This window comes from Danio rerio, chromosome 15 (genome assembly GCF_049306965.1).
Source record: "Danio rerio strain Tuebingen ecotype United States chromosome 15, GRCz12tu, whole genome shotgun sequence".
In the NCBI taxonomy this organism is placed as follows: domain Eukaryota; kingdom Metazoa; phylum Chordata; class Actinopteri; order Cypriniformes; family Danionidae; genus Danio; species Danio rerio.
In genome coordinates this window covers 25,416,467-25,436,176 of record NC_133190.1, presented here as the reverse complement: position 1 = coordinate 25,436,176, position 19,710 = coordinate 25,416,467, and the positions used below count along the sequence as shown (strand labels likewise).

The 19,710-nt window shown below is 35.4% G+C and overlaps 1 protein-coding gene across 8 annotated transcripts in view; it reads right to left on the bottom strand.

Moving 5' to 3' along the window:
* The window catches only part of grik4 (glutamate receptor, ionotropic, kainate 4), a 647,232-nt gene that overhangs the window by 219,437 nt on the left and 408,085 nt on the right, over nt 1-19,710 (bottom strand). The window lies entirely within an intron of this gene.

The window sequence follows — 19,710 nt, the reverse complement described above, 5'->3', positions numbered from 1 at the left end:
ATTGTGGGCCAGAGGGAGAGTTGTGTATGAGGGTAATATCTGTCTGTCCGTGCGCTGTCTGCTCCTGTGGGTTGACAGAGTGGCTGTCAGGCCTACAGATGCACTGCTGACAGGCTTTTAATGAGGGGCCCGGTGCAGGCCAAAAGCAGCTCACTGAAGTCAGGCAAACAGCCACGCAACACTGCAGAATAAGTACATGTGCCCAACGTTTCGTTTACACCAGCTGGAACATGCTGACCTGGTACAAATGAACACTGAGGCACTTAACAGATGCTACATTTTGGACATTTGTCAAATAACTGGACAGCATCTTGTGAATTACAGTATAATGCAACTGTTTCAACAGACAATTCGGTTGATTGAGTTTGTATGCTTTGAGCAAATTGATCCTTTTATCTTAATGTCCAAAATGTTTTCAGTGAAGTCATCTGAATAGCGTTTTAAAGGACATTACCGCAAGCCTGCCAGACTAAAATATGCAACTCTGAATAACGAAAGCTGCTGCAACATCATGAATGTTACTTAAAACGTCCCTTGGCTTATTTAAATAATCAATTTAAATCTCATAGGGAAATGTGTTGCTTTCACAAAGTGCCATTTGTGAAGTCATTTGGCACAAATAAGGGTTTCTCACTTAACCATGAAATTGTGCAGATTGTTGCGATGCTGTGCTGAAAGAAAATCTGCAGATAAAACTCACACTGCCTCTACCTTTACCAGCTGGTTGGAAAGCAAGACTTGGTTCTACAGTCTAAGGCTGTCCAACTGCGTTCAACCTGTAGCTCTGAGTGAAAAAAGAAAACATCCATAAGGGTGGACGGTTTCAGGAGGGAACTCTAGGGATTTGATGCCATATGGCAAGGTAAAGTATAATGAGATCTTACATCTGTTCCCTTACGTGCCAAAGGAACAAAATCATGTTTAATAAAAGATCACAGAATTTTTACCTAGGCCACAGTGTCAACAGATACAGCTGGACGTACTGTAAAGTCGGCCTTATTTGTCCGGTGTCAAGCTCAAGATTGGCAGCCAAGCACAAAGACATTCTAGCTCGGCCTTACAGGTTGGAGGGGGCGAACAGAGGCAGAAAGCAGCGCCATTACTCAAAGACATGGAGATCGGCCATATGGGGATGGCTGAGTGGCTGGAGGGGTATTGTGAATGATCGTGACATTGCACACCTCTCTAATGTGGTGCAATGGACCATGGGAAGTCGGCTGCTTGGGGAAAAAACACACACACTCAAGCACTAAGTGGAGTAATCATGTTTTGGAGGCAATGTGAGGAGTCTCTGGAGGAGAGAGCAAAGGGAAGAAAGGGCCGCCAAGGCCTTGAGAGAAAGCTCAGCATTGACCACATTCTCATTGATCAACCTACTCGAAGGAAAAAAAAGCTCTGTTTCGCAAACATCGTTGCCGGTTCCAAAGAACATAGATCCTGTAAAAGACTCTTAGATTTTAAAGCTGCATGTAGTCTTTTATTCTACACTGTGACGCAGTGAAGCCATGGTGAATAGAGGTGAATTAGACAAGTGATCTTTGGTCAATTTTAAATATCACCTAGCAGACGGGATCTGCAGGTGTGGCCCTCCCTTAGTCTCTGCTCATGCATTCAGCCATTGTGGACGAATGTGCTGCACTCCATGTAAAACAGAAAATCAATTCATTGATACTCAAGGGTAGCAATTCAAGCCAGTTAGACATAGGGCAAGATTTATTAAAAAGTTGCACTAATGCAAACAAACTGAAATTAAACAGGGTTTACTAAAGACATTAACTTTGTAGCTAAGCTTTTTGTTCCCTTTTTACATGCTACTTTTAATGACACTTAACTCCTTCACTTTCGTCAACTGGTGAAGTTTGTTCTTCACCACTGGCGGTTTGGGACTTGTGGAGCTCGCTGGATTTGCTCCTCAGTGTTTGTATTTTCTTTGAAAACTGGGCTGACACAGTTTCAGTTTACTAAAACTTCAGTGTTAAGCTGCTTTGACACAATTTAAATTGTAAAAGAGCTATAGAAATAAACATGAACTGAATTGAGGTAATCATGAACAGTGTTTATCAATTAATAGAGATTATTTAATGTCCAGAACAAGCATGATTTAACCGAATTAGCATGTGTTGTTTGTAAATTACACACACCTGATTATCAATGACAATGTGAGAACTCACAAAATTTTTAAATGATTTTTAGTTTCCGATTTTTTCAAAAATTAAAAATAAATGTTCTATAAAAAAGACAGATATAAGGTCAGTAAGGAAATTTGCAAAGATAATAAGACACAACAGACTGAAGAAAATGATTCATTGGATTTACTAAATGTTTTTAAGGTAAGTGGATGCAAACAGTTTGTATGAGCTGAATTTAAACAAACAAATTAAATTTAGTAATTGTAATGCCTTGGCTTACTCAGGAAGGCAAATGGATCACAGGATTTATCAAACACGTAGATTCATTTACAAACACTCAATTGGAAGGACAACGACAATACAGGAGACACAGGAATGACAAGGGTGATGACAAGACAGAACTGAGAATACTGAACAATGACTAACTAAACACAGGGACTATAAATACACATGGCTTGATGAGACTAATTATTAACAAGGGTAAGACACAGGTGGAACTAATGAACATGAAGAAACGGCAGGAACTAGGACAAAGGGGTCACATGATGAAAACATGGGTGAAGATCACTTGACGGAAACATGGAACACAGGACCTAACTGTAATGTTCAAATGTAATTTGTTTGTTTAAATTCAGCCCATGCAAATAAAATAAAACCACTATACCTTAAAAAAATTGTAAATCCAATGAATGTTTCTTTAGTGCAGGGAAAAGTTACAAATGTGATATTTAAATAAACACTTTTATGAAAGCCAAAAAATCTAATCAGATCTAAAATCACAACAATGAAATAGTGTGCAATTACCTCATCAGATTTGTAAATCTGAATCAGCAACAGGTTCCTGTAAAAAAACTGCCCACAGTAACCCCTTAAATATTTACATGCACACAACAAAATGCATGACTCGTTAAGAGAGCGCTCATGCCTGCCCAGGGATTTGTTTGGTGACTTGATGAAACCCATGAATAATTCCACTCCACGGTGCCCGATGGGCTCAGCTGGGGCGTAAAAACCTGATCCATTCACACCTCTACAAAAAGACAGCACTGCACCACAGATGACCACAGAACAAAAGAAACAATGAGATTCTGGCCCGGCGTCTTTTGCACATCCATCATATTAGAAACAAAAGGATGAATGGGATTTGAAAAGGTTCTCAGAAGTCAGGAGGGGTCTTGAGTGACATTGCACACATCCATTTAGTAAGGAATAAAGAGAACTCAGTTTAGTTGGTGTAAATTCAGCTGCACCGGTGTCCCTCGGCATGACAGATCAATTGCACTGCAAAAGAGAGGTGAGCAGAGGTGCCGCCGACAGCTGTGCTACTCTAATTATCATCAGGCGAATGAGGACGCAGCACCTGTGTTTTGTTTGCACAATGAAAGAAGAGCGGTACCGGCACACCGTGACACAACATCCACTTTCACAACAAGGCCCCCTCTTCTGAAAATGTCACCTCCTCCCCCTTTGTGACAGTACCGGTGGGACTATTTAGCCCTTTTCCACCAGCTTGTGGCTGGTGCCAATCTGGAACATTCCAGAGAGTTTTTACTGCCACTTATAAACTGAGCTGATAATATTCAAGTTAAGATGAGCAGCTTAAATGCAGATAAACTAGGCATACTGTAAATTGACACAAGAGTTAATAAGGATGCACCAACCAGTCTTGGCCAATAAATGATTATTTCTAAAGGGTTAGTTCACGCAAAAATTTAAATTATGTTATTGACTACTCATTATCATGTTGTTCCAAACGCCTGAGACCTTCATTTATGCTGAAAGCACACATTAGGATATTTTAGTTGAATGTCTGGGATAATATCTATACAATTTTCGTTCAAAGTTTAGAAAAAAATAAGAAATAAAATTCTGTTGTCATTACTAAAGATATTAAGTTAACATAACGACATTATTTAAAATACCAAGTTTTGGCGTCAAAACTTAAACAGGTGTGTTTAACTTACTCATTAGGCAGAAAAACAGTTTTTTATATAATATTCTAAGTTCTCTGATATTAACATTTTAATTTGTTTAAATGATTCACCATGTCCCTGTTTAAAATGATTGGTTGTGCTTAAACTTCTGCCTTGACAACCATGCTGATTAGTCAATATATGTTATATGACGTGGTCATTTGCTTGTGATGCGGAATTTTGCTGAAGCGCAGCCAGACAGAGGCCTAACTGAACCTATCTGATGAAAGAGAAAATTTAAATTAGTAAGTAGATATTTAAATGCTTATATACATTTTTCTTAATTAATATACACGCAGGGGTGATACGGATGTAAGTTAATTCAATGAAGAGACCACATATGGTCAACTCAACTAATTGAGTTATCGATTTCCCATTAGTCAAACCAACGGAGGGAATTACACTTTACTTAAAAGATTTGAGTAGTCTCAACTTGTGTGAACATCAAGTGTGATATGTTTTGCATACCAATGAAGCATTTTTGCAGAAGTAGATGAAACTTGACTAAAATAGACTTGAGCTTTGCAGCGAAACTTCCTGTGAGCACAGAATTTGCAAGTCTTGTGCTTTTTAATGTTGTGCAGAGAATTCGTAGAAAACGAGGGCGTATGTATGGGTGCGGCCAATGGAGGACTGGAGAATGATTTACAAGCGATCAATTTCACTAAACTCCACCTGTTAATATCAGCTGTGCATATAAGTTAGTCAAGAAATTAAAACTGTTGCGCACCTACTGAATGTAACTCTTACATTGCATTGAGGATAACAGAATTCTGTAAATCGAATTGTTCGTTTATATACAGTAAAATGCTGTTTTGTTAAACCTTGAAGAAAAATCTCTCCTGATTATTTTTATTGAACTTGCATGGAATTGATCGAATATTCCAACAGCAAAAAGAAAAAATGTTGAACGAAGATGAACGAAGGTTTCAGGGGTTTGAAGTGACATAAAGGTGAGCAATTATTGACATAATTTTCATTTTAGGTGAACTCTTAAAGAATGTTACCTGACTGATATAAGCCAGTAAATGATCTATTATTTCCACTGGTTGAAAAACTACAGATGCAGCATACCTCGGGCCATGAGGCTTTTGTATGGTACCATTTCCGTAAGGGGACAGGCAATGCATAGCAGATGCAAAGTTTTTGCAAGAGGTAAAACAAGATGTGAGCAGTTTGGGAGTTTTTCCATGATAATAAAATGTAAATTATTTAGTAAAGAGCGATATGCCGTATATGCTTCCTAGCAGGTTCTTTGTTTTCTGCAGTTAAGATTTTGATTTAAAATCAGCTCTTACATATGCTCTTTTTTCATTTTCTAAATAAAATCTTCTAATAAAACATTTTTTATATATTCAGTATTTATAATATCTAAATGTCATTGCAGTACATTAAAAAAAATCAAACCAAGTGTGTAAACAAATGAGACTAGAATCTCTATACAGGACACTAAACATTAGCTCAGAGCAACACTCCTGTGTTTCATTTGAATTTGAATTTAGTTTTTAATAAATCATCAGAAAAAAAAGATCCATTCATAAATACAGCACCTTGCTTTGTTTTTTTTCCAACACAAAAACAAGCAAAATAGTACAATATAGCACACTATAGTCTGTGGAAATATGTTGGGGAGATTCAAAATGAAAAAGCTGACAGTGTCCTAATACTATAAAATAATAAATAATAGTAAAACTCTAAAGCATTGTCCAACTTTGTACCTTGTTTAGACATAATGATGAATATAATACTACTACTACTACTACTACTACTACTACTACTACTACTACTACTAATAATAATAATAATAATAATAATAATAATAATAATAATAATAATAATAAAATAATAATAATAATAATAAGGGTACACATTTACTCATCTAAGATACTAATATGGACCTTTAGAGGTGCATATGGTTCAGAGTTGCCCTTTAAAGAGTATTAGCACTGCAGAATTTTGTTGTTCCCCTAAAGGTACAAGTTTTTTTTTTTCCTGAGAGTTCTGAGAGTTTTCTGAGAGTTCACAATTTCAAAAATCTGAGAAATTTTTAGAAACTTTAACCAACTGTTTCCAAGGTCATTTTTAGAGGATGTATGAAGTTAGTTTCTTTCAAGTTCACACAAGTTCTTTTTCAGAGGGTGCCTGTGCACTGCTCCCCATACACTGAATTGGGAATAGCTACAGAACAAAAACACAGAGATTTGGATTTTTTTTTTAAGTTATGCTGAATAAAATATAGAACATATCTAAAAACATGTTGATTGTATAATTCCTATCTCCACATTTTGAAAACCATACTCATTTAGTTAAACATACAAAAGATTTTTAAGAACATAAATAAAGATTTATAAGAACATAATTAATTTTTTAAAAGTGAAAGTCAAGTAAACATGTGGAGATAAAAATGCATATCATCTAGTTCCAAATTAACAATAATATATATAACTAAAAAGTTTTAAATGGGCAACAGACTCCTGTCGACTCTTGCAGACTCTTGTAGTCTTCTTTAAAGATGCCTGTTTGACTGCAAAACAATCAACACATTCTCAATAAAGAATTCTACTTTAAGCGAGTCTCCTGGCTTGGGTTGTACTTTTTTTTTTTTTATTGTGGTGCCGTGACCCGGATAGAGACTAAAATCACAAGTTTTCATCACATGCGAATTATCATTTTGTTATGTTGTAACTATTCAAATTATTACAACATTAATTACTTTTAATGTCATAATCATGTTGTAAAACTCCCACCTCATGCATTTTACAACAGTGTTGAAAATAATAAAACTGAATAAAAAAGGGCTGGAGGCTAAATTCCCCATATACGTCTGATTTTCTATTAAATGAACATGCTTTTAAAGGCTTTTACGTTGTAAAAAAATAATAACAGCTATGTAGACTAATAGTGTGACTAATAGTAAACTAATACTGTGGCATTATTGTCACAGCAAATTATTTTTATAAATGGAATGCACCGTCAATTTGGCTCGACAGCATCTTGCAAATGACAACAACTACCATATAAAACATAACGATAAACAAATTTAATAAATTACCAGAAATAATTTAATGATACTGAGAACAAAGACTGCAATATTTAGCTATGCCACAGTGGTGCATCACAAGCATATTATGTTTAACTTTAAAACCATTCACAACACCATAAAGAGGCTGAATACAATTGCTTTACATGCTAAATTAGTCATAACACCCACACGGCAGTTTTACAGCTCACAGCCACTAGAATCAGCACCATTTTTTACGGTATCTGACAGAAAATCTGCAGTGATCTGTTAAACATATGGCCAGCGCTTATCTGTCCAAAGAGCACAACATTAGCGCTTATAGCACTTAACACAGAGGGATCAGCAGTGCTGTAGTTATACATCATTTAAGCCAATGAGGTCTGAAGTGATCTGCCATTAAGAGCCTTGCCTGTCTTATACGGTCCAGTAAAGTTTTCATAGCTTAATCACCACAAATGAACTCTCACCTCTTTTCTGTCAAATTCATCCGCCAGGAACCCCAGCCAACCTGAAGTGTGAACTGATTCAGGAGCATTTAACATTTACATAGATTCACGTTCTCGACAAATGCTAACTTACTCAAGGGACTTACAATACTGTGCACAAATCACCTTAATGACAAGTTACTGGCTCAAATCACACCACTGGCCATCCTCCAAAAAAAAAAAAAACACTGAACGGGAAGATTTAGCATGTGCATGGATAGGAAGAAAAAAGAACAAGCAGCCTTAAAGTCTGTATGAAATCAAAATTCACAATGTTAATTATTTTGCAAATTGTTTAATTGGGTAAGCAATAAACCCTGCAAATTAATCCACTGCAAAATAAATAAAATAAAATATATATAAATTCTTCAATTTCTTCAATTAAAGCCTGACCATTTGATTCTGCTTTTGAAGTGGCATTCTTTCTCTGTTGATGTCAGTTTTCTTAACCACGTCCATATTCTTAACCAAGCTGTTACCGTTAGTTTGCTAAAAAGGAATGATGTTGAAAAAGAATGCTCTGCTCATACTAAATCCTATATTTGAAAAAACATCAGGCGAAGCAGTGGCACAGTATGTAGTGTTGTCGCCTCATAGCAAGAAGGTCGCTGGTTCGAGCCTCGGCTCCGTTGGCGTTTCTGTGTGGAGTTTGCATGTTCTCCCTGCATTCGCATGGGTTTCTTCCGGGTGCTCCGTTTCCCCCACAGTCCAAAGACATGCAGTACAGGTGAACTAGGTAGGCTAAATTGACCGTAGTTTATGAGTGTGTGTGAATGTGTGTGTGGATTTTTCCCAGAGATGGGTTGCGGCTGAAAGGGCATCTGCTGCGTAAAAACTTGCTGGATGAGTTGGCGGTTCATTCCACTGTGGCAACCCCGGATTTAATAAAGGGACTAAGCTGACAAGAAAATGAATGAATGAATGAATGAAAAAACATCAAAATACTGTACTGAGTCAAAAAAGTCTTAGCAACCTTTGTTTCATGCAGACTTGGCGCAAGGGTGTATATATATATATATATATATATATATATATATATATATATATATATATATATATATATATATATATATATATATATATATATATATATTGTAATGGCTAAAAATAAACTGCACACAATTTAAATTATTCTTTGTAATTGTTTGAAACTAAATGAAGAAATAATGAAATGAATTACATGAGAACTTATTGATTCAATGAGATTTTAGCTCTTCATATGAGCGACTCTCTCTCTCTCTCTAGTGAGTACTGTGCGCCTCCATCTCTGCAGGTGGTGGTAATATGCTATTTCGCATACCCACCAATAAAACAGCATAAGAAGTCACTGCACATGCTTAGCTTAACAGACTGAACCTTTGGATTTGTGGTGGTACCTGGTGGTATTGGAGTTGTGGTGTTCCACATATAAAGTAACATCTATGATCGTATTGTAAATGTGTTTTTGTATATTTCATGTAAAGTATTTGTGTATTATACTTACAAGTACACTGTACGCATGTAATATGCAGTTACAAACTTCTATCTTGGAAGTAACTACTATGTAACAACATTGTAATTATTATGAAACAACATTGTAATTAAATTGTAATTACATCTATGATCATATTGAAAATGCATTTTATGAATTTTTCATGTATAGTATTTGTGTATTATAGTTATATATATATACTGTACGCATATAATATGTAATTATATTGTGATGACATTGTAATTACATCCAAGATTTACAAACATGTTTTTATTAGGGTTGGGCATCTAAGCTATAATGCCGATCCGATACGCATCTCGATACAAAGAATACGATCCGATATATTAGCGATACATTTGTGACATATTGCGATGCAACACGATACGATTCACACCCATATCACGATACGATGCAATATTTCAGCACTAACTAATTAGATCAAGTTTATGAGATGATGTGAAAGAGGATGCTGTGCCATTGAATGAGTTTGATTATTTATAAACCAAGCAAAACCAAGACTTTTTTTTACAAACTGGCTCTTCTCTCAGAGCCAGAGTGTCAGTTTACAGTAGAGGGCCATTTTAGAACATATAGCACATATTATTTAAGTATTTTCAAGATAAACAGAATGTATAAGTGCAATATATATTAAAAAATATGTATATATTTGCACTCTTTCAACATAAATAAATTTAGCATTGCACAACAAGAATTGTGATTTAACTTTTCAACTATGAAACCAAGTTTTACAAAGATATATTTTGCCACTGATTATTCAAAACTTAAGGTTGTGAACTAGCAGTGTTATGCTGCTTTGAAACATCACTGTCACTGTAAACAACAGGCTAATAAAAATATAACAAACCAGCAATCTTCTTGCTGTGAGGTGGTCAAACTACCCACTGTGCCACCGAATTATTTTTATCATTATTATTATTAATATTATTATTATTATAATTAAATAAAAATTAACAGGAGGAGGTGTTTAAAACCTTCGTTCTCCGTGACACTAGGCTGAATATCTTTGCAGATGAACAATGCAATAGCATTCGTTATTGGCGTAGAGCGAGCAGAACTGTTGCGCACGGAAAAAAAAACTTGCAATGCTTTTCTCACCACTTTTGGAACTGGTTGAAGCAGTGCGAAAGCCGGGGATGCAGAAACACTGGAAGATGCTTCCACAACAACACCGTGGCGCCGCTTCAAGTGAGATATCAGATTAGTCGTACTGCCCGCGTATTTTACAGATGCGCGGCACATTTCGCAAATTGCATCTGTCCTGTCATGTCGTCCATCCTTAAATCCATAATGTTGCTTGCCATACTTTAGATTTAAAACTCAGTGGGGAATAAAATGTTTGTTTTGCTTCTCGCGCTTTCTGAGGGCGCACCACTAGCTTCATCCGCACACCTGATACACTGAGTTGTAGTGTGTGCACATCCGCAAATCCGTTGCTAAGGCTTACTTTATGTAGGTCGATTAAATTATGCGCCAAAAACAGGTTGACAACACTTGTTAATAAATAAAAAATACATTCTATATTAAAAATATAAGCTGTATCTCGGAAAAATCGATGCATCTCGCAAAAACCGATGCATCTCGATTTGCTTCCAAAATTTCATTCATCCTCTGCTGCTTAACCGATGCACTCGCATCGTGCACGCGCATGACCGCGTATCGATGCATATCGGTTAATCTTCCCATCCCTAGTTTTTATATTTCCTGTACAGGTTTTGTGTATTTATACGTAAATATACGCAGTACATATGTAATTACAAACTTTTATTTTGATGTTATTACTGCCATTGTTTTGTAATCATATATAATAACATTGTAACTACTATGTAATTGTTATAACATTGTAATTACATCTATGATCGTATTGTAAATGTATTTTTGTATATTTTGTGTACAGTATTTGTGTATTATACATTTACAGAAATACATTGTGCGCATGTAATATTTAATTATAAACTTCTATCTCGGATAATTACTATGTCATTACATTGTAATTAGATTGGGATTACATTGTAACTACATCCAAGATTTACAAACATGTTTGGATATTTTCTGTACTGGTTTTGTGTATTTATACGTAACTATTCGCAGAACATATGTAATTATATATTTTTTATGTTATTACTGTTATTACATCATAATCACATGTAATAACATTGTCTTTACTGTGTAACAACATTGTCATTACATTGTAATAAAATTGAAGTAACATTGTAACTACATTGTTATAACTTTGTAATTACATCTATGATCGTATTGTAAATATTTTTGTATATTTCATGTACAGTATTGTATTATACTTATACACAAATACCTGGAACTCAAGTAATCTGTAATTAAAAACTTCTATCTCGACTGTAATTACTATCTCAACTGTAATTACTATGTCGTTGTGACAACATTTTTCGATTTTATTACTGTCTTGAGTTTTGATGTTATTACTGTCATTACACTATAATTACCATGTAATAACATTGTAATTACATTGCTATAACATTGAAATTACATCTATGATCGCATTGTAAATGTGTTTTGTATTTTTCGTGTACAGTATTTGTGTTTTATAGTTATATACATACACACTGTACGCACATAATATGTAATTACAAACTTCTACCTCGGATGTAATAACTTTCTGATAACATTGTAATTATTACGTAATACCATTGTAATTACATCTATGACAGTACTGTAAATGTGTTTTTGTATATTTCATGTACAGTACAGTATCGTCCGCTTAGAATTTTTGTCAAAATTGAGCTATTCAAATATTCATATTTAATGACAACTTTTTTACATTTTGATGTTTTTGTATAAGCTGTTTACATTTTAAGACTTTTTATTAAAAAAAAAAAAAAAAGGTTATTTATACAAAGTTGAATAGCTTGGCTTTATAAGGTTCTTTCTGTGAGCCAGTCAGCATTTCGATTGCAGGCACGAGAGTCAATCAGGATCAGCTTTCTTTGTCATTTCGCTGGATTTTTCTGTTGATAGTGGGAAAGACCAAAACAACAACAACAACAAAAATCAGAGTCGACTAAATTATGCCACACCACACAAAATTGAGAAGAAACCTGAAACTGAAAAAGTGTGTAAATGTGATGATTTAGAAGCTTTTTTGACATTGAGATAAAATGTAAAATGTTACATTGTTGAAAAAGAAACTAATTGTATATATTAAATCTGAAATATTTGTATTATTTTATATATAGTCAGTAAAACCGTTCTCACGGTTTATTAAACTCATTTGGTCATTGTCTGTTTTCTTTTAAAGTATTTAACTTTGATATTAAGCCTTGAACGATAAAATATTAAATTTAATTTATGGGGCACTTAATTCAATAAATATAATTCAATAATTCGTATAAAGTATATAATTCATATTCATTACATGAAATTAACAGCTGCACTGGACAAAATATTTAGCACAGCCTTGTATAGTTAATTTGAACAAGAAAAAAACATTCATCCTACAACATTAAATAGTTGTTATAGGAAGCAGAAAAATGTAAAATATTATAATAAATAAATAAATTCTCAAACATCAACATAGTTACAAGACCATTTTTTATTAAATTAATAAGCAGACTGAGTGTATTTCTTAAAAAGTAAGGTTTCAAATAATGATCTGCCAGATAGAACCTTCTAATTCCAAGCCGAATATGACTTTTTAGAATTAGAAGGTTCTATCTGCATTTGCCTTGTTTTTTTTACTCCAGTTTGCTAACTGAAGATAATTTAATAATTTACATTTAAGTTCTCTGTCATGTCATGTTGCATAAACTTTGAAGCTCAACTTCTTAAAATCATTTAGAACACAGATAGAATCTTATAATTCTAAGGCAACGAGATGCTTACTTACTCAAGAGACTAAAGATATGGTAGACAAATCACCTTAATGGCAAGTTATTGACTCAAACCACACCAGGCCATTTTCCAAAAAAAAAAAAAAAAAAAAAAAAAAAAAAAAAACGAAACCAAAAACAAACAAACAAACAAAAAACAGCACAGGAAGATACAGAGTGTGCATAGAGAAGAAGAAAGAGGAAGGGCCGGATGGTAAAAACAGCTCTTGTGGAGTGACTGCTGTAAATGAAAAGTCCTGCTGGGTTGAAGCTTTGATAGCTAGCAAAATTACAGCATTCAGGATCAAACGCAGCACGCTATGTCCACTCTGATACACTGGCAAGCCTGGAACAAAGTCTGTCCCAAAATAGGGCACCAAAAAAAAAAAAAAAAAAAAAAAAAGAGAGAGAGAGACACCTACAGTAGCATCAAATAAACATAGTTTGAGTCTTTTGGATTAATCTAGAACCAGCCCTCCTTTTGTCCTTTATTCACTGCTTCTTTTTAATACATTTTTACACTTGACCAATTATATTAATCCTTATTTAATATGCGATAACCTAAGAAAACAACTGTTAAGCAACAGTTTTAGGTGATTTTCACATAAATTCCAACAAACTGCACGGTTGTCATCATTGCATCATCTAAGTTAACGTTAAAGTGACAAAACTGATCCACTGGATTTATTAACTCTATTAAGGTATGTGGTTGCAAACAGTTTGTATTGGCTGAATAAAAAAAAAATGTTGAACATTACTAAAAGTCTGACCCAAAATAGGCTGCCAAAAAGACACCTAACTATAAAAAAACAGAGGACGATTCTGTTGGCTTACTCCAGCACAAGCACTTCTGTCTCATTTCTCTGTTGTTGGCCACTGCTCATACTTCATTCTTTATGCTTGACCAAATGGGCTAATGCTAATTTAATATGTGATCAGTGATAACCTGAGAGACTGCAGCAAACTGTGTGACCATACAACATAATGTGATTATACAGCGGGTTCCAAAAGACTAAGACCACTGGTGGAAATGCTTCTGCTTTACATTATCGATTGACAAATTATGCTTTCAGCTTAAGAATTGCAAAACTGGAAGTTATTTCAAATATAACTTGATGTAAAATCATATTTCTAGTTTTGTGTGCAAATGCAAATGAAAAAAAAAACATATATACACAGCAATTTTGTGTTTTTTTGCTTGTAATCTAATGTCAAATTTGATATGAATTAGTAAACGTACACTACATTATATATTGTAAATTTGGTTTTAAATCTGGAAAACATATTAAGTTGCAAAGTTTGAGTTATAGTTACAAAATGCAAAACATTGTTTCATCATACCTTTTATTTGAGATCCACAAAACGATTTCCTTCTGCATGCAACGTGACATAACATCTGCTACAGAAACACATAATGTAACGTTGCCTTTAAGCTAGTAAAAATACAAAAACATTGCAACCCAGGCTTATTAATGATCCTTACCCATGTATACACTTCTGGACAGTGCGAATCACACTCCATTTTGTAACTATGCCACAGCCTTATCATCCTGCAGCCCAAGACCAGTTACCCACTGAAGTTAAGCATGGCTGAGCCTGTCAGTACTTGGATGGGTGTCCACATAGGAAAGATAGGTTGCTGTTGGAAGTGGTGTTAGAGAGGCCAGCAGGGGGCGCTCAACCTGCAGTCTGTATGAGTCCTAATGCCCCAGTAATGTGAAGGGGACACTATACTGTCGTTGAGCACCATCTTTTGGATGAGACGTTAAACCGAGGTCCTGACTCTCTGTTGTCATTTAAGATCCCATGGCACTTCTCGTAAAAAGTAGGGGTGTAACTCCGGTGTGCTAGCCACATTACATTACATTACATTTTTGTGCAGATTTTTTGTTTTGGTTTTGGTTTGTGCGAATCCACCAGAGGCCGCTGTGTATATTTTTTCAGATCTCAAATTTCTCCTGCAAGTCCCATTCGCGCCTGATGTTCTAGTATAAATCCACCAGAGGCCGATGTCGACTGACTGACTGACCGACTGCCTGGACTCAAGCCCCGTTGTCGCGATCAACTTCTTTCTCCTTCTCAATTTCACTGACGTACATGACAAGCAACTGGGCAAACTGGTAAAAGAAGGAAACTGTTCAAATAGAGGTAAACAGTCAGCTGGTAGCGTGAAAATAAACAGAAGCCATCTGCGGCATCATACCGCCCCGTAGTGTTCACTTTGTAGACAAAATGCTGCCATACCTAGCTCTGACTACATAATTCGCACTCTCCAGAAATGTATACTAGGGTACAACCTTTAGTTATGAAACAATATTTGTTTTAAAGAGCCCCTATTATACGTTTTTGATAAACCCATAAAATAAAAACCTTTTTAGATAAAACTATTGATACTTTAGCGAAATATTTGACTCAGAGTCGAATAAACAAATCGAGTTGAGTTCGGATCTTTTGTTTGATTGCATCATTGTTGATATGGTACATCACCAAATATGTACTTCCAGTCTTGGTAAAATGTGCACACTCTTTCCCTCCACACACTAGCAGAGGCGCAGGGGATCACAGGACTTATCATGATGCGAAGATGACTATCACTGACAGATAGAGATTTGGATGCGGGGAATAAAGCGTTAAAGTTCCCGGCTGCTATTTCATAGTCGTGGCGGGCTTTTCTCTCTGTCTCGTGCTAATTGCAGTCGACCAATCGCAACAGACTGGGCCTTCGGACCAATCACCGCAGATTAACATCACACTAAGGAGAACAAATAACAAATATTTGGGAACAAATAAATCACTGAACGATTCATATGGGAGTCGCTGGAATAATTAGATAAAAATAAATGCACGCATACAAATGCAACCTTGCACGCATATCAGCATGTTGTTAGAGTTCCCTAAAACCAAAATGTGACCTTTTTTAATGCTAAATAGAAGCTCTTACAAATTCACCAAAAAACCTTCTATTATGTACAGCAGTATTTGTTGTACGATTACAAAAACTTTAAAAAAAAATCGATGTTATTTATTGTTATGTAATACAGCATTGTATTTCATGACATAAAAATTTCAAACTTAACTGCATGATTAAAATTATTATTTTTTTAATTCAATTCGAAACGTTACATTCAGAATATCAACACTGTCTTCATTTACTGTATTTCACATTCAACAGGTGCAAAAGCACAAAATCTCAAACAATTTACACAAATTTGACAAACATAGTGTCAAATAAATGGTGTATAAAATCAGCATCACCACCGTGGCACAGACGTGTGGCCCAAGGGGACAAAAATGTGATCTGAATGTCAACACATGAATACCAATGTCTCATTTTAATATATTCAGCAGGGGTCTCAGACTCCACATGGCACATCTGTCTGCTGTGCTCCAGGGTTTGAGGTCTGGTCTCCCTCCCTCATCTCTGTCTTCCCATGAACCCCTGTGTCATTCCGGTTCAAAGACCTTTACTGAAGTGGCTCCTGAAGCTCTCTCATCTGCATTACTCTCTGTACTACAAACGGCACCATTCATATTCATGAGAGGAAATTAGAGGAAAACCTCTTTTACGCTCACCTTTTTTGTCCTACAAGTGTGGATTTCTCTTTGGTGACTGACTTAAATAAATAAAGTTAATTTGCAGGCAGTATTTCAAGGTCTCGGAGTAAACATATGGACTAGAGTAAACAACAGCTCTTGTTTGCAGAAAAGGTACTTGACTTACAAGAAGCAAAAATCACTTAAGACTGTTTACATGATCAGTTTTTACATGAAACATCACTTGATGTCAAGTACAATAAGTTGTGTGAAAAGGGAAATTGGCAATATGCTGTGAAAAGACATTTCTCATTAATAATAAATAAAGTTGTAAGCCACAGTCCAGATTCATAGCAGATTTATCTTTTCTATCTAAGCCAGATTTGAAACTCCACCATTGCATTATATGAGTGAAATGTGATAATAAAGTGAGTACAGGCTCATCTTGTGTTTATTTATATTACTCCAGGCCAAACTGTCACGAAAATGAGTGATACAAACATTACAGAGCTTTTATATATCACAAATATCCAAGCTGAGGATGAGCTGGACAGAAACACAAGCATGAATGCTCTCTCACCATCTGAAATTGATATGTTCTGCATTTGTCTGCATACAGAAGACATGAATCTAATTGTACATGAAAAATAGGTTAATTTCATGAAACCCGTGATGAGTTTGTCTGGGTAATTTTCTGCATCAAAAGAAAAAAGGAATAGCAAGTTGAAGCAGATTTCTTGTGTCAGACTGTATGAGGGGGAAAACATTGAAAGGTTTTATTTTGTGGGCTTCTGCATAAGCTAAATGTAGTCAGTCAGTCAGTCAGTCAGTCAGTCAGTCTTTAATTTCCCAAAGGCAATTTGGTTGCAGCACAGAAGCATTTCACACAAAAGCACATTATACAATACAAATTCTACCCTAAATTTAAAAACTTAACAGTTGGGGGATTGAATGAAAGTTTAAACCGATTTGTTTTACTAATAGGTTTTCTGTATCGAATACCAGAAGGGAGAAGATGAAACTTGTGGTGCATAGGATGGGAATCATCTGACAGAATACTCTGAGCTTTCCTCAAAACTTGTCTATGGTATAACTGAGCCATAGTCATCTGTTTTCTCCCTGTTATTTTTCCTCCTAGGTTCCCAATTTTCTCCAAACAACTCAGATTTTTTTCTTAGAGAATTGAACAAACAAAGCAAAGAAAAAGATAACAGTGACTGAATGTATGAACTGTAAAACATGGACATGTGTGATTTATCTATCTTAAAAGATCTTCATTTTTTGTAAACAGTATAGTCATTGCCCCTTCTTACACAACAGATTAGTATAAACAGAAAATTTATTATCTAAAACAGTTCCCAAATACCTATACCGAACAACACTCTCAACACCCACTTCATTAATACTAGTTTGCTTACCTTTAATCAGTCTCCTCTTATGATTAAAATCAATAGTCATCTCTTTAGTCTTAAGAGCATTCACTTGTAAGAAAGCCTCCTGACACCAGATGAAAAAATAGTCAATTACAGGACCGTGCGTGGAGTCTTCCTTATTTGAAAAGCTAACAATTACAGAATCGTCAGCAAATTTTAAAATGTACCTATTGCTAAAAATACTCCTGCAACTATTTGTGTACAAAATAAATAATACAGGAGAAAGGACACAACCTTGAGGTGACCCTGTAGATCAGGGGTCACCAATCTTAGTCCTGGAGGGCCGGTGTCCCTGCAGGGTTTAGCTCCAACTTGCATCAACACACCTGCCTGGGTGTTTCAAGTATACCTAGCAAGTCTTTGATTAGCTAGTTCAGGTGTGTTTGATTAGGGTTGGAGCTAAAATCTGCAGGACACCGGCCCTCCAGGAACAAGTTTGGTGATCCCTGCTGTAGATGATACCAACCATTTAGAGAAACAATTATTTACCTTAACCCTCTGTGTCTAAAAGAACAAGAAAGTCTAAAATCCTACCTACAAGCATTCGATCCAATTCAAATTCATTAATAAGTTTCTCAACCAAAATATGTGGCTGAATGGTATTGAATGCAGACGAAAAGTCAATAAAAAGTAACTCGGCTAATATTTTAGGCTTATCAAGATGCTTAAGAACTAAGTGCGGCAGAGTCCCTACTGCATCCTCCACCCCTCTCTTAGGCCTATACGCAAACTGAAAGGGATCTAGAACACTTGTTTCGCGTTATTTCCCTCTTAACTATCTTTTCAAAACTTTTCAAAACTAAAGATGTAAGTGCCACAGGTCTGAAGTCCTCTATCTTCTGTGGCTTCTGTTTTTTGGCACAGGAATTCCTATAGACTGCTTCCACAGTGCAGGTACCTTTTGTTGTTGAAAACATAAAACAAAAATTTCATAAAATATGGGTCCCAACTGCTCAGCACATTCCTTAAGCAATCTACCTCCTATTTTAACCGGCCCCGGTGCCTTCCCTATTTTACTCTGTTTAAAACTCATAATCACATCTTTCACATCACAAAAGATGCTATCGTACTCTCTGCCCATTCTGCATTCATTTGTCATCCTCTCTATTTCTTGTTTAAAATCATGACTATCAAATCTTGAATAAAAATTATTAAAATTTTCATAAAAAATGTGTCTGATGTGAATTCATTAAAACTAATTTTATTTGTTTTCCTACTATCCTGTCCTGTAATTAAATGCATGCCATCCCAGGCAGAACCCACATTTCCCATTTTCAATTTCTCTTTAAGTTTTCCCTTATACATTGCTTTCCCACTTAACTTCTTTTTTTTACTCTATGACACTCAACAATATCTCCCTCTTTAAAGGCCCTATTACGTTTTGACCTAAAAGTCTTAAGTGGTTTTGTAACCCATGATTTGTTATTTGGAAATTTCCTAAAGGATTTCACAGGAATAATCATTTCCTCACAAAACGTCACATAACTGCAAACTGCATCTGTTACTTCATCAACGTCCAAACCAGAGTCCATAAAAACAGACCAATCTGTACATTCCATACATCCTTTTAAATGCAGCGCAGCATCTTCCGACCAGTCTTTAATCTTATTACTTAAGCCTTTTCACGTTTAAAAGCTGTTCTATACATAGGAACCAATAGAATCATATTATGGTCTGAGGTTTCTAGAGGTGGCGTATTAAAAGATTTGTATGCTCCTTTAATCTGCCCATAACACAAGTCCAAAATTTTATCCTTTCGCGTTGGGCAAGTGACCATACAGGTTGAAGTGTCCCAGCGAT